The sequence below is a fragment of the Athene noctua genome, chromosome Z (genome assembly GCF_965140245.1).
Source record: "Athene noctua chromosome Z, bAthNoc1.hap1.1, whole genome shotgun sequence".
Taxonomy (NCBI): Eukaryota; Metazoa; Chordata; class Aves; order Strigiformes; family Strigidae; genus Athene; species Athene noctua.
In genome coordinates this window covers 15,582,280-15,595,700 of record NC_134077.1, presented here as the reverse complement: position 1 = coordinate 15,595,700, position 13,421 = coordinate 15,582,280, and the positions used below count along the sequence as shown (strand labels likewise).

At 38.5% G+C, this 13,421-nt stretch overlaps 1 protein-coding gene across 1 annotated transcript in view; it reads right to left on the bottom strand.

The window, feature by feature from the left end:
* LOC141973912 (leukemia inhibitory factor receptor-like) overlaps positions 1 to 13,166 on the bottom strand; it is a 135,821-nt gene extending 122,655 nt beyond the window's left edge. The window contains exon 1 of the mRNA XM_074932909.1: positions 13,079 to 13,166. The gene's annotated coding sequence lies outside the window, so the exon portion shown is untranslated. The remainder of the gene's footprint in view (positions 1 to 13,078) is intronic.
* Positions 13,167 to 13,421: the final 255 nt, after the last annotated feature.

Below are 13,421 nucleotides of genomic sequence, written 5' to 3'. Positions count from 1 at the left end.
TTTTTTCTTTAAAAGTCTCAGACTTACTCTTTTATCAGGCTTTAAGAGGTTCATAGCATCATAAATCTCTTCTGCTGTATGTCAAGTAGGGAGAGTGGCTAGCAGAAAGATTTTGTGACTAAGTAAACAAAAGCAGATCATGAGAATGTCAGCTAAGATTTATTGTCTTGAGAGCTGCTGTTTTAAAGACAGCCCATGGTTACAAAAAAGGGTACTTCAAAAGGCAGGCTGCCTTTCTCAAACAGTAGCATTGACTCATGCTGAAAAAAAATCTCCATTCTTAACTCAGCCTCAGAAGAGTCAGGAATGGTGTGATCTCACAACTGTTTATGGCAAGAAATCCTGCATCATAATGCACAGTGTGCTTAGAAGGAAAAGCAAGCTCAGTAACTATAATGCTGCCACCAGAACAGGTCTGTGAGAGGACTTTGCCCCACTGCAACCTCAGATCTGACACACAAGTCCCAACCATTAGGTGCACTTCTCCATGTGCTTCTAGAAGAGAGCTCCAGGTACTACAATAAAGAACAGTCTTTACAAAGATCATAATTTTCAAAGACATTTTCCAGGCATATCATTGGACCGATTAAACACAAAACAAAGATAAAACTGGGTGTATGCCACATGCAATTTTGAAAACTTCAGCAGTTCCTCACTCTTCCACCCTATCCATTCCTGGAGCTGGCAAGATTTGAGTATGCAGAAAGAGGCTGCAGTCATTTCTTCTTGCGCTGAAGACAGATGACAGCAGATAGACCTTTCACATCTGCACATTGGCCTTCTACCTCTGGCTTTCCTGTCTGCCTGTGACTGAGCCTTGTAAAGAAAAACTGTGGAGACTTCTGCCTATTACTGGAGATTTTTGTGCTGACCTACATGTGAAACTATGGTTTCATGTGTATTTTCTCATAAAGTTGAAATTATGCGTTTGGGTGGTTGGTGAGCTAGGTAGCAAAAGAGCAGCTGTGAAGGTGCAAAGTATGAGAGTTACTGAGGAAGTCTTATTGCAGAGGGCAAGGGATTCATTCCTGCCTATTCTTGATTCTTACGTGACTGCGTTGCATTTTTCTTAGCTGAGAGGACAGAAAGGCTGCACTGTCCCTGTTGGACTGAAATAAAGACCTGGACACAATTGTCAAAAGTCTCTAGAAGCTTGGTCAAATGCACAAGAATCCTGCTGAGACTGGACAACTTGTAATGAGTCCGCTGAGTACATATATGTCACGCAAGATCTACGACTTTTGGCAGCACTTCTCTCTTAATGTTTTCAATTTAGAAACAGTCAGTCATATCCTGTAGCAACTTTAAGTTAATTTTTATCTCTCCCACTCACACATACACACACAAAGATGAGGTTTGACATTTATGCAGGCGATTTTTACTGCAGATGAAAAATTCAGCCATTTCTGGCAGGCCTTACCATTCCTATCTTCTCAGAAGATTTGCAGGTGACCTGTTACACTTCCTTCAACCTTATTCTAGCAAATAAACTGATGTAATACTTCCTGATTTGGCCTGGGATTATTAAATGCTTGCAGTGCTGATTTGTGGAGAACGAGTTCTGGTTATTAAAGTTCAAATTAATGTCTTATTTGAGAAGCACCGTCAAGATGCTCTCTGTATAGGTTTGGATTTTCAACTCTTGAAGAAAGTTGATCAACTCTAATATCACTTTTCTTCACTATTATGAAGCTGCCTATGTGTCAAAGCACAACATGACCATTGGAAAACTCTACTTGCCATGTCACTGCATCTGTGTACTAAAAAGAAAAAAACCACAGTGTTTCTTTCAATTGAGCATCTCTAATCTCATACGGTACGATCAGAATATTGTTCATAATGTTCTGACTGTGGGCATTTTGTTTGTGCTTGAGTTTATAATTACAGGCAGAACCTGGCTTCCCTGTGCTTTAACATTCCAAATACCTTCAGTGAAATCTAAATACAGCTGCCTTGTTCCAGTGTGCTTCTTGAAAATACTTCTGGTCCAAACTGCTGGTATCATCTGATATATTTGATAAATCCAGAAAAGGGCAGAGATATGGAGAATGAGAAAAGGGAATCAAGTGCAGTACAAGCTAAAAATCTGTATTTGATAGAGAAACTGAACCTATCTAGCAAATGATAAAATAAAAAAGTTCTTAATTGCTCATATGCCGAAGCAGGAACTCCAAGTAAGTAATAAACAGGACTGGAAATTCTTCTGGATGAGAGACAACAGTCCAGTCTCCGTTTTAATTTATATGACTGAAGTGCAAAACCACCCTATAACTCGTAGGGCCAGTGGAAAAGGCCCGTGCAGAAAAGATCAACCACTCTGGAACTACTGAAACCTCACACACCAAGGAATAAACACATGAATCCGTTCACAAGTATAACCCCACAAAAGGTACTATTGAAGGTCCATAAGGAATGCTTACCCTGGGAAATTATAATTACACACTTCGTAAACATTCAACTTAGAAACTGTTCTAATAGTTAAGCATGTATGGTGTGTTACAAGACATATGCTGGATGCCTTCTGCAGATGCAGAGAAAACATTGTTAGAATTTCCAAAGCTTACACCAAACTGCTTTCATCATGAGCTAAGTATTTTTTTAAATAGAGAAATTTTATCACTGAATCACAAGCTGAAACTTGAAGCATTTATCGGTCCAGCTTATGTTCCAATATGATGACCATTTGTCTGTCAAGATGAGTTTTATACCTATGGACATACATAGAGCCATATATCAAAAGTATTATTTTACCAAACTTAAAGAAATTGTTATTAGAAGAAAAACAGAAGACTAAAAAATAGGAATGCAAATGACAAGGTTTCCAGGAGATATTTATTATTTAGCAAAAACCCCACATGCTCCTATAATCAAGAAAGATTAATTATTTTGCTAAAAGTCTGCTTTAGCATGGGGAATAAATGAAGAATTAAAATAAGCATTAAAAGGGGACTAATCAATATAAATTAGAAGTTACCAAACACCTACAACTGATGTGAAAGGAAGAAGATTATAGAGAAATCTATAGCTGTCAGGATGAAGAACATGGAAAAGGTTTCATAACTGTATCTGAAATGGAAGAAATCCTCTCAGTGTAATGGTTCTAATTACAGATGGGATTCATCCTTCTAGAAGACTGTTTGAGGAGAAAGTCTGCCTCCTGATACTTGTTTCTAAGTAATAAAACTTGGAAGAATAGTGAAATTTCGGAAACTGGTAGAGAAAGGATGTTGAACCAAGAAAACACTGATAAAGTACATACTTACCAAGGATAAGAACTGGCCACTTCCTAGATTTCTAAAAACTGCAGTCAGTAGGAATCATAACAGGTCGGGGGCTTTTTGAGGGAAAATTTTCAGTTAACAGTTTTCCAGGACGGGATGCTATCCCATATTTTCAGAAAGGATTTTAATTTGAAAATAAATATAAAATCACCTATGTGGATGACACAAAATTAGGGGTGTGGTAAGGAAAAATGAAGGTAATCAGAGAACAGCCACAAATCACTTGGGTGAGCTGGATTCCTTCAAAACAGAAATTTAAGTGGGTTTAAGATGGACATGAGGGAGATTTCCTAGAAACAGCAAGTTTGAAATGGACATGGGTCCATCTGGACAAGGAACTACACAGAAATGTCAGAGTGATATAGTGGCAGAAGAATAAAGCTGATGTGACAAGGAGGAAGAGTTCAAAAAGAGGGAAATAGTAGTAGTGCTTCTATATGTAAACTGCTGAGATCAGTGTCAAAATAATACAGTTCTACAGTCCACATTTTCAAGAGATTTTTAAGAACTGTCAGGCTATAGAAAGGTACCTCAAAAAGTCTTTGACCTCATATTGAGGGAGTTATTACACCATCACAAAGTCATTAAAAGCAGCCCCAAACATAGATCCACTGACTTCTTACTCAGAAAGGATTTGGATGTAATCTGCAAGGCATTTACAAATGGCCTGAGTACCCATGGTATTAACAACCTAATGGTTTATTCACACTATGCTAACCTGGATTCAAGTGAGACAGGAAAAGCAATGCAGACAAGATCTTTTGATAACATTAGCTTGTGACTGGTTGACTGTGACAGATGAAGACATATTTTAACCAAAATACAAATCATGTATTAGTGAAATCTGGATCACATAAAGTTTAAAAAAAAAAAAAAAAAAAAAAAAAAAGAGTTTTTAACCCATTAGGTTGTATGGATTTTTAATATAATCCTGCAGATCAAAAGCTTTCTGGATGTAATGAGTCTCCTTACAACTGGTAGTTCAAATACCCCACATGTTCTCACTGCTTCCTGGTCTTCTTAAAAAAATCTTTATTTTCTCCTGTCTCTCACCCATGGTTTCCTCCTTGCCCAACAGTCACACAAGTACAATCCTTTTTCACTGCTGTATGGTGAGACATCACTATTAGGTAAGCCACTGGGCAAATTTCATGGTAGCTTTCAAGGTATTTTCTTACTGCACAAAGAAAACGTGCAGCTATGGGCAACCACATCATAGTTGTTGTGATCCTCTGATCCCTTCCTGTGAGTCAAACTGAGCTAAACCCAGTGCAACCACAAACTCTTCAAAGCACATGTAAGTATCCACTAGATGCTCAAAGGATTAACAATGTCAACTACACAAGAAAGAAATAACTTGTCTCTCACCATTCCTTTTCTTCTCCCACACAGAATGCTTGGGATAGCTACAAGATCACATTCACTGAAGCCAAAACAGAAAAACTGATATCATCAAGTTGTCATTCATGTGTTCTCATACATGGTTTATGCATCCTTCAGAAAACTTTCTGGGTGAATAGAATTGGTGAGAAAGCGGATGAGGTGGCATTATGGCCAGAAACAGTAAATAACAAGTTTGATGAGCAGTACTTTCCTCACAGGCATGCATAAGCAAAAGAAATAAGTCTTTTATATAAAAGTTATCACTTGCAATGTTGTAAAAAGGCATTTACATTAATTTGAGGACACTTCTTGATTTCTTCTCTATGTCTGCTATGAATAAGAACAAATTATTATACATGTAAAATTATGAGCTGTTAATTGCAATTCAGTGTCTGGGACAGGAGACATAAGTTGATAGTGAAGCAGTGGTTCAGTAATGATACACAAAGGATTGCCCTAGCTGTTGAAAAAATCACATGGAGTAGCAAACAAAAGAGAAGATGTTGAAGGGAATTGAAAGAGGAGCATCTTCCACGGGATTGTATCATCAGTAAGACTTGGTGTTTCAGTGATGTCAATGGGTTTGACAGGTAAATTCTGAGTCATAAACTATGGTAGCAAACCTCCAGTAATCATGAGTTTCCTGGCATAAGTTTGATGCTACCATGCACCATAGAATATGAAGAACAATTTCTAACAGAGATAGAGGATGAGCGAAGGCCCACTACCCAATCAGTAAAGATGAGCTCACTACTGTGTGACTCATTTAGTAGAATAAATCCAGATATACCTAAAATTTGTCCAGTTCTTTTAATTGATATTTCATTCACCATATTACTTATAGATTTTTCCAACCTCAGACCATTTGCTGGTAAATTTGGTGGCACTCTTACCCTCAGAAATCCACTACACTTCCCACACTCTCCTACTCTGAGATAATGCCACCTAGTCTCTCAAGTCAATAACCTAGGAATTATCATTGATTACACCCTCCCATATCTTTATCTTTGGGTTAGGTCTAAATTTTAAGCATCCTTTCCACATAAACATTTCTACAACTTAGTTTCTTCCATCTATGTAGCTAGCTAAAACTATTCTGAAAACTGCTGTCTCCCATGTCAGCCACTATGAAATTCCCCTCCCAAGCCTTGCCCAGCTTGACCTCCTCATATCTATCCAGCATACTATTGCCAGCATTTTGTCTTCTTCATTTTTGACAGATTACCTTTCTTTCTGTACCACACCACTGACTTCCCTTCTTTATGATTTCAAATATCGTTTCTTTGAAAGCCTTTCATGCACTAACCCAAGCAGAGACAACCTTGCTGACCCTTAAACCAGAGGGCTAGGAACCACAAGACACGATATCCCTCAGAGAGCTGAGTGGAGAAAGAGCACAGTTCACACCAAGATGACAGTGGCTCCCCAAGAGACCCACAGTTCTGTCTGTGGTTTGGGGTTTAAACTGGGTCCTGGCATTATCTTACAGTGCCAGCCTCAGAAACCCTTGCTGGCTTACTTTCTCCCACAGAGAGGAGCTGAAAATACTCAGCAGGCTGTTCCAGCCCAGCCCAGCCCAGCTCCGGTGACATGACATAGACCTAGAATGGAAGCCATGCTTGAGCAGCTTGAGAAATGTAGTGTGTTTGCATATAATCATCAGCTGTCTGTTATTTTAAACTTCCACAGCTGTCTGAAGTTTACTTTTTTTTTTTTTGTCCAATATTTGTGCAGGACCTGGCATAGAGGAGATGGAGGTTCTAGAAGAGAGCTTCCTCAATAATATGAACACATATTGCTGACATTTTCACCACGGTATCTTACCACTCAAACTCCAGAATATTTCCTCATGCAGCTTTCTGCATGTATTTCTTATGTTTACACTGTACAAAGTGTGTGGACACTGGGTCAGTAAAACTGACCCCAAAAAAATGCCTAAGTAGGAGGTACTTGGTACTTGCTGTTCTAAATGAGCATCACCTTGGTTCACACTTCCATATCCACCCAGTTTCTTTTAACTGCTGTTGCTCTTCTGCAGACTATTAGTTATTTTCCTTCTGGTGTAAACCTGCCAGAAACAGTTTTGTAGTGGTTCAAACTACCACAAAAAGTTGGCATAGGTCTGGCAATTTTAAGACTAGGAATCCTAACAGAACACTACCAAAGTGGATCTAAACAAGCTCCTTCCTTAACCCCATGATGAGATAAGCATATTATCCTGGAACAAATTACGAATACGAACTGTGAATGCTGATATGAGCTGTGTGCTATGATTCTTGGGATTTGTGCAGAATTATCTTGTTAAGCAATTGCATTTCTAGCTCAGGGCAGAGCCTGGCAGCAGAGAGCTAACACCAATGTGTCTGCACACAAAGGAGTAGGCCACAGCACACTGAGATTTCTGAAGCTGCCCTGTGCTATAGAAATAGATTGTAGTGAAGAGTTTTAATCTACCACATAAAGGTTTTCATGGTCTCTTGCTCACTTCAATTTCCCTGTGTTGTCTTCATCTTTTGTGCTTACCCTGTGTCTCAGAGCAAACAGGAGATACTTTATTGCAGGCATTCAGCTCTCAGGCTGGTGTTTACAGAGCACTGGTAACTTCTGCAAGCCATTTCAGGAGTAGAAATAAAAAAAAAAAAAAAAAAAAAATTGAAAGGAGGAAATGGATTTTTCCTGCTATCCATTACTGCCTGGATGCTAATAGCATTGTCCTGACAGTGGCTGAGAATCTCCTGGAAGGAAGTGAGTTCCCTCATTATTTTAATGTAATTTGAGTGCACTCAGTGCCTTGCAAAGGCACTTGACACCTCACAGGAGCAGATGCTAAATGCTCAGTACATTAACCATCTGACTGTTACCCTCAACCTTTTTGATAATTGGGGTTATTTAAAATGCCACATAATGCTGCTCAAATATTGATAACTCCTCTTCTGACCTCTTCTGAAGAATATAAATAACTCATTAATCATCACTTAGTTATCTTCTGCAAATAACAACACAAGACACTTATCTTGAGCTTTTTATGTAAACAATATTTTCTATCTGAGAAACTAGTAGTCTGCTGCTACCTAATTTGGAAACAAAACATTATTCCATTTAATGCTTACAAAGTAGCTTTACAAAACTGTCCAGGTAGTTCTGCAATTTTCCAAGCAAAACAGTGATTTTTCACTTGTAGATTCAGCTTTCTTTCTTATGGTAGATGGAAGAACTATTAAGGGAACATTAATAATGTATTTTCAGAAACTTTTCCTTTTCCATGGAGGAAAAAGCTGACATTGAGGATTTCTTCAATGTTTGGTAAGTATTTGGAGACAGTGGTTTATTAGTATACAAAACATCTATAAACACAGCCCTGTGGTATTCAAGAGGGCAGTTAAGAATGAAATAAACTCTAATTTTCCCAAATTAGAAGCAGACAGACTCTGTTTACCCACAGCTACCCTTCTGCTTGAAAGGCAATGTGCAAAAAATGAGAAAAGTATTTATGTTGTTTTGTCCAGAAGGCACCTTTGAAGCTTTTCTATGCGGACTTTTACTTGGATGAGTATGAAAAATCATGAATCAGAAAAGCCACAAAAAGCAGTGAGGTTCTCCCACATTAATCAATGCATCGATGTGTCAATAAACATAAGAGTCTGTGGAAATTTACAGGAATTTGCAGACCTTAAACGTCTGAAAAACTTCAATGCATTAACCTACTGCGCCACCTAGCCTTGCCTGGAGGGCATTTTTCCCCTGGAATCTGCTGTCATGGAATAGTGTATCAATCAAGAAGTGTATTTAAATACTGAGTACACACTGAAATACTTCCCTGGGTAAAACACTGTAGTATGATGGTGATATTTTTCTAGCCTGTGTTTCTCGTCTTGGAAAGCTTTATAGCTAAATCTGAAAAGCTACCCTTGTAGAAAAAGACTTGATCTGCAAGCTGTATGTCAGCAGAGAAAAAACATCATACAGCTAAGTGATACAAATCCAACCTTGTGTGTGGCCTACAGCCCAGTGCAAACATAACCTATGTCAGCAGAAAAGCCACTGGTTAGCAGCAGTTATTTTTCTCAGGGAAGCAGCGTGGACAGTGAAGACAGAACTTTTCTATAGTGTAGATTGTAACACCAACAGAGGCTTCCTGATACAACACTAGGGCTGGAATAGCTGGTGTAGGAATGCCCATAATCCCCTGAAGCATAGACAACACCTGTGAGTATGCTCACAAAAGCTCTGATGACATATTCTTTGGGCTGTCCTTTCCAAAGTCTACTTCCTCTCTCCTTAATGGTCATTAACTGGCACTGTCAGCCACAGAGATCCCAACTCCTGGCACTCCACGCAGTGTCTGCTTAGTGCTCTCAGTCAACTACTCCAGGATGTGCTTCTAATGCCTTCTCTTCCATGAGCTAGACTTCCTTGGCTTTGCCTACATGCACTGCTTGATGCAACACTGAATTTCTTATAGACATTCTTTTATTTAGTATGGCAGATAGGAAACACTTCACTAAATGTCAGCCATCAAACCACTGAACCTATCAATCCAAAGAATCCAAGCTGCAATTTTCCTAAAATAACATAGTTGGCCTTTTATATATTACATCATGCATTCACATATCATCTTCTATTGTGAATTTATGATTAATTTCTAACTGATTAATTACCTTATTCTTTCACTAAATACACATTCAAGTTTCTAAGAGTAATAGCCATATTCATGGTTTATAAGTTATATACCTGAGACTCTCTTGCTGAAGAAATTGTATGCAACACTAAAAGTACCTAAAATTTCAAGACCTTCTACACTCCAGTTTGTTCTTTTTTTTTTTAAATTTCATGCATCCTAATCCAGACTCTAAATTTTGGGGGATGAGGAAAGAGATAACTCATTAATTCTTAGTGGTGGGAGTTTGGGTTTCTACTTTTGGCACATTCACATAACACCCAGCATTTTTTATTTTTCCATTAAATGCATTAGGTTTGTCATCCAGGATGTTTCAACACTTTATAAAGAAAGGATTCTGATTGTTGCTGAGGTATTTTGAGTTATACAGCATCTGAGAAAGCTTACCTCCTCTTCTAGAGCTTGATTCCTATTTCCATGGACTTTCTACTAAACAAAACTTTCCAGGAGCAACATTGCAGAATACAGCAATCCAAAGCCTAAACATGGGACAAAATAAACTTTTTTTTTTATTATTTTTCTCACAAAGGGCTTACAAAGGCCCTTTCCAATTAATTATTGAGTACTGTGAGGTGATATACAAGCAAGTATATAAGGTAGCGTTACCATTTGAAGATGCTACTGTCAGTTGAAAAACTCAGTTGGGCTGGAATTTTCTATGCCAGTTGTCTGTTGTAGGCCGCTGTGTGTTTTTTTAAATTTCAGCCTAAATGACTTAGCAGTTTTTGAGAATGATATTTAAGGGAAATATGGAGTTTATTTAGAGCTGTTTGCCTACTCCCAGTGCTTCATAACAGTGGAAATCTCCACACTCATTTTAAATAACTAGCAGAGGGGCCTGAAAGCATCTAGCTGCAGAAAGTTTATTTAGCCTGCTAGTTGAGATTTCTCAATTTGACTTACAGTAGACATACCCTCAAACTGTGTGTAAACCAAATAATTCTCTTATGTGTTAGAATAGCATAGGATTTATTCGGGAAAGTGGAACACCTATGGAAACAACTATCTATTTGTAGCAAGATGACACCCACTCTATGGGAAACAGTCCTTTGCCTCAGTCTTATTTGTGTAATTATCTGGCAGAGAAGCATGCCTGTACTCCATCATGCCCTGTCAGTGTCTTGTTGTGTCCCAGAACTCAGGAATGGCCTTAGGTTAGTCCTGTGCCACCAGAGGGACTTTTGCAGTCAAGTAAACTATATGCCTTCTCTTGCTAGCTGCTATTTCCAACTGGAATGCTGGATTTTGCATCTGATAGCGTTACTGTTCATATACTGATACGGCGCCAGAGTTCATTCTTATATCCTTGAATTTTGCTCTGCAAATGCTGGGCAAAAAGGGACCTCATCCTACTCCATTACTGCCTTCTTGCCCCAATGCCTTGCCTGGTTCTCCTCTTGCTACCCCAGTTTCATTTGTTCTGAATAATAATGTGTGTCAACTAGAGATCCTTTACTGTAATTGGCTTCAGTGGGAAATACCCATGATTTCTTCCTCAGATAGAGAGCAGAAGACTTCACATCTGTTCTTCCACTAGAATGAAGGTCCATAGCACAGAAAGAATTCACAGGGAACCTTCTTCTCCTCCTTCTGGAAATGCCCAACTCCATTATCCAATCACTCAAAACGGGCTGTTGTTCCTGGACATGACAGACAGTACTGTATATATGACCTGAATAAGTGAAGTCTAATGTAACCATAAAGGTAATCAAGTAGCTCTGCTAACACTTTAACTAATGTTCTGATCACACAGAGAGAAATCCTGGGCCCCTTCTTCATCGTAGCAGATTTTCTCACAGAAAAGAAGCGTGTGTCCAGAATATTTGTACCCATGATCTCAATATTTTAGAGTGGAACAACTACTTTGTTTTAGCACACTGTGCTGTTTGCTCTCATATCCTGAAATGTTCCATCAGACTCTCGATATTTTATTAGTCTAAAATTCAAAATATGGAATGAATTTTAAACCGTGACTCCCTCGTGACAGCTCTTGATGTCCCATCCTATAGTTTAACACAAGATGGTAGCAGAGAGTTTCTCCTAAAAAAACCCTAATCTGAAAATAATACCGTACGTGTCTTAAATTGGTGATCCAGACAGTGGATGTTTCTGAGCTTTGGGATGAACCAATAAACCACACAGCCCCCCAGAGAGGCTCTTGAGCAGAAGCTAATTCCCCCTCTGGAATCCCATCTAGCCATCCGTTAACCTGAAAGTCTGAATACACTCAGCACCTCTTCATTGAAATTCCCTGAGCACCTGGACTTCATACACACAGAACTGTTTCAGTATGAGGAATATACAGCCTGCACAAATGCTTCTGGGGTCAAAAACTGGGTGAGGGGATTCCCAGGAATTTCATTTCTTAGGGTATGACTGTTGCATGTTGCACATATTTGTCCCTCACAGGAAGATGTTCAGGACACCCTCTATAAAAGGCACACAGTTCTTTTATAATAGCCTACTGACCAGAGTGCTCAACCTGAAGCTCAGCCTTAAGAGGAGGATTCAATTCTCTCTTCAGTTGAAAGAATTTCAAATACATGCTTGTATTTGAAGATGACTAAAGATGACTAAAGACACAGATTTAAGAATGGTGTAAATGGAGCCTGCCCTCCAATTAAGGCTATGTCATTGTTCAGAAAGACACAGGAGCTCACTGGAGTTCGAGAGGCAGTCTACTTGTGCCTCATACAAACCAATGGGAAAGAATAGTTCTGCGACATGAGCAGGTCAGAATTTGTCTAGTCAGAGGAGAACCTAGAACTTTTAAAAGTACTTGGAAGAGGCTGGTCTCTAGACACCAAACAACCTCAGGGGTAAGTACATGCCTAAATTGTGTAAGTAGTCATTAGCAGTCATTAGTTAGTGATGAATTTACTGCTGTGCTCAGCTGAACACAACTGCATTTCTAATACCATTAGAAAATTTTGGTAGCTTTGATATTTTTGATTTCCAAGTAAATTAGGTGGGGAAAGATGGGAGATTGTTATTAGATTAATTTGATGTACAGAAATTTGTATTATATGACATCATGGATAAAGACCATAAAAAGATTATAGAGAATAATATTTTTTAGCTTCTGAGCTGGGTTTGAATACTTCAGAATAACTAAGCTGCAGCCTCTCCAGTTGACAGTTGGAAGAAAATAAGATATGCAAGATCTACAGAATAAGTGAACTTTGTGTATCTCAGTGTTCACTGAGGTGATGGACCTTGTGAATAAAACCAGAATTGAAATATTTAAGCACTATATAACCATGTATATGCATTTAAAAATTACTTGAAGTTACATATTAATTCTGATGTTGGTGTTTCCTTACATTTCACTGCTTTTTCATCTTAATAACAATTGTTTAACATAAGGATTTTTGTGCAATTATTAGATAATGGCAAATAATAGATGATTTTTTCTTCAGTAATCCCATAATTTATTTATGCTACTGTGCTTTTCATTTTTTAGAATAAACCTACATTTGTTATGTATCAGCTGAGATCATATCAGCTTATACATATATAACACCTGCATCATCTCTTGTTAGGTATCACAGTTATTACTTGATCAAAGAGATACAGCTGGAGAAGAGGCTGTTGCTGAAACCACATTAGTTTGTGTACAATACACTGCAATTCAGTAAAAGCTCAGACCTTGCCCTTTACAGTGACCTATCACAGGCACAATGGAAATACCTACAGAAAGCTCAAAGCTTATTTGTGTAGGACACTCAGGACACACCTGCAAAACAAGCGCAGACAATTACATCATTCCTCCATCCTGAATTTCATGAGACAGTTCAGGTTGGCAGTGAGGAATCCTAGCTTGACTCCAAGCTGAGAGGCCTATTGAGAAGCAAAGAATATTAGTTCAGTTCAACAGTAATACAGCTATACAGTTTCAATTATTTTCCTCTGTAGCTGTGGGATGTCCACAAATACTCCAGAGAAACTCCATGAATACTGCTGAAAATCTCTTGTCATTCTGGCTGCACTAGAAAGTACCCCTGAAATTGTTCAGTCCAGTGCAGTTCAGCTCAAGATTCCATTGTCCTTTGCTCTGAAAGAGTATTTCTACAACTACT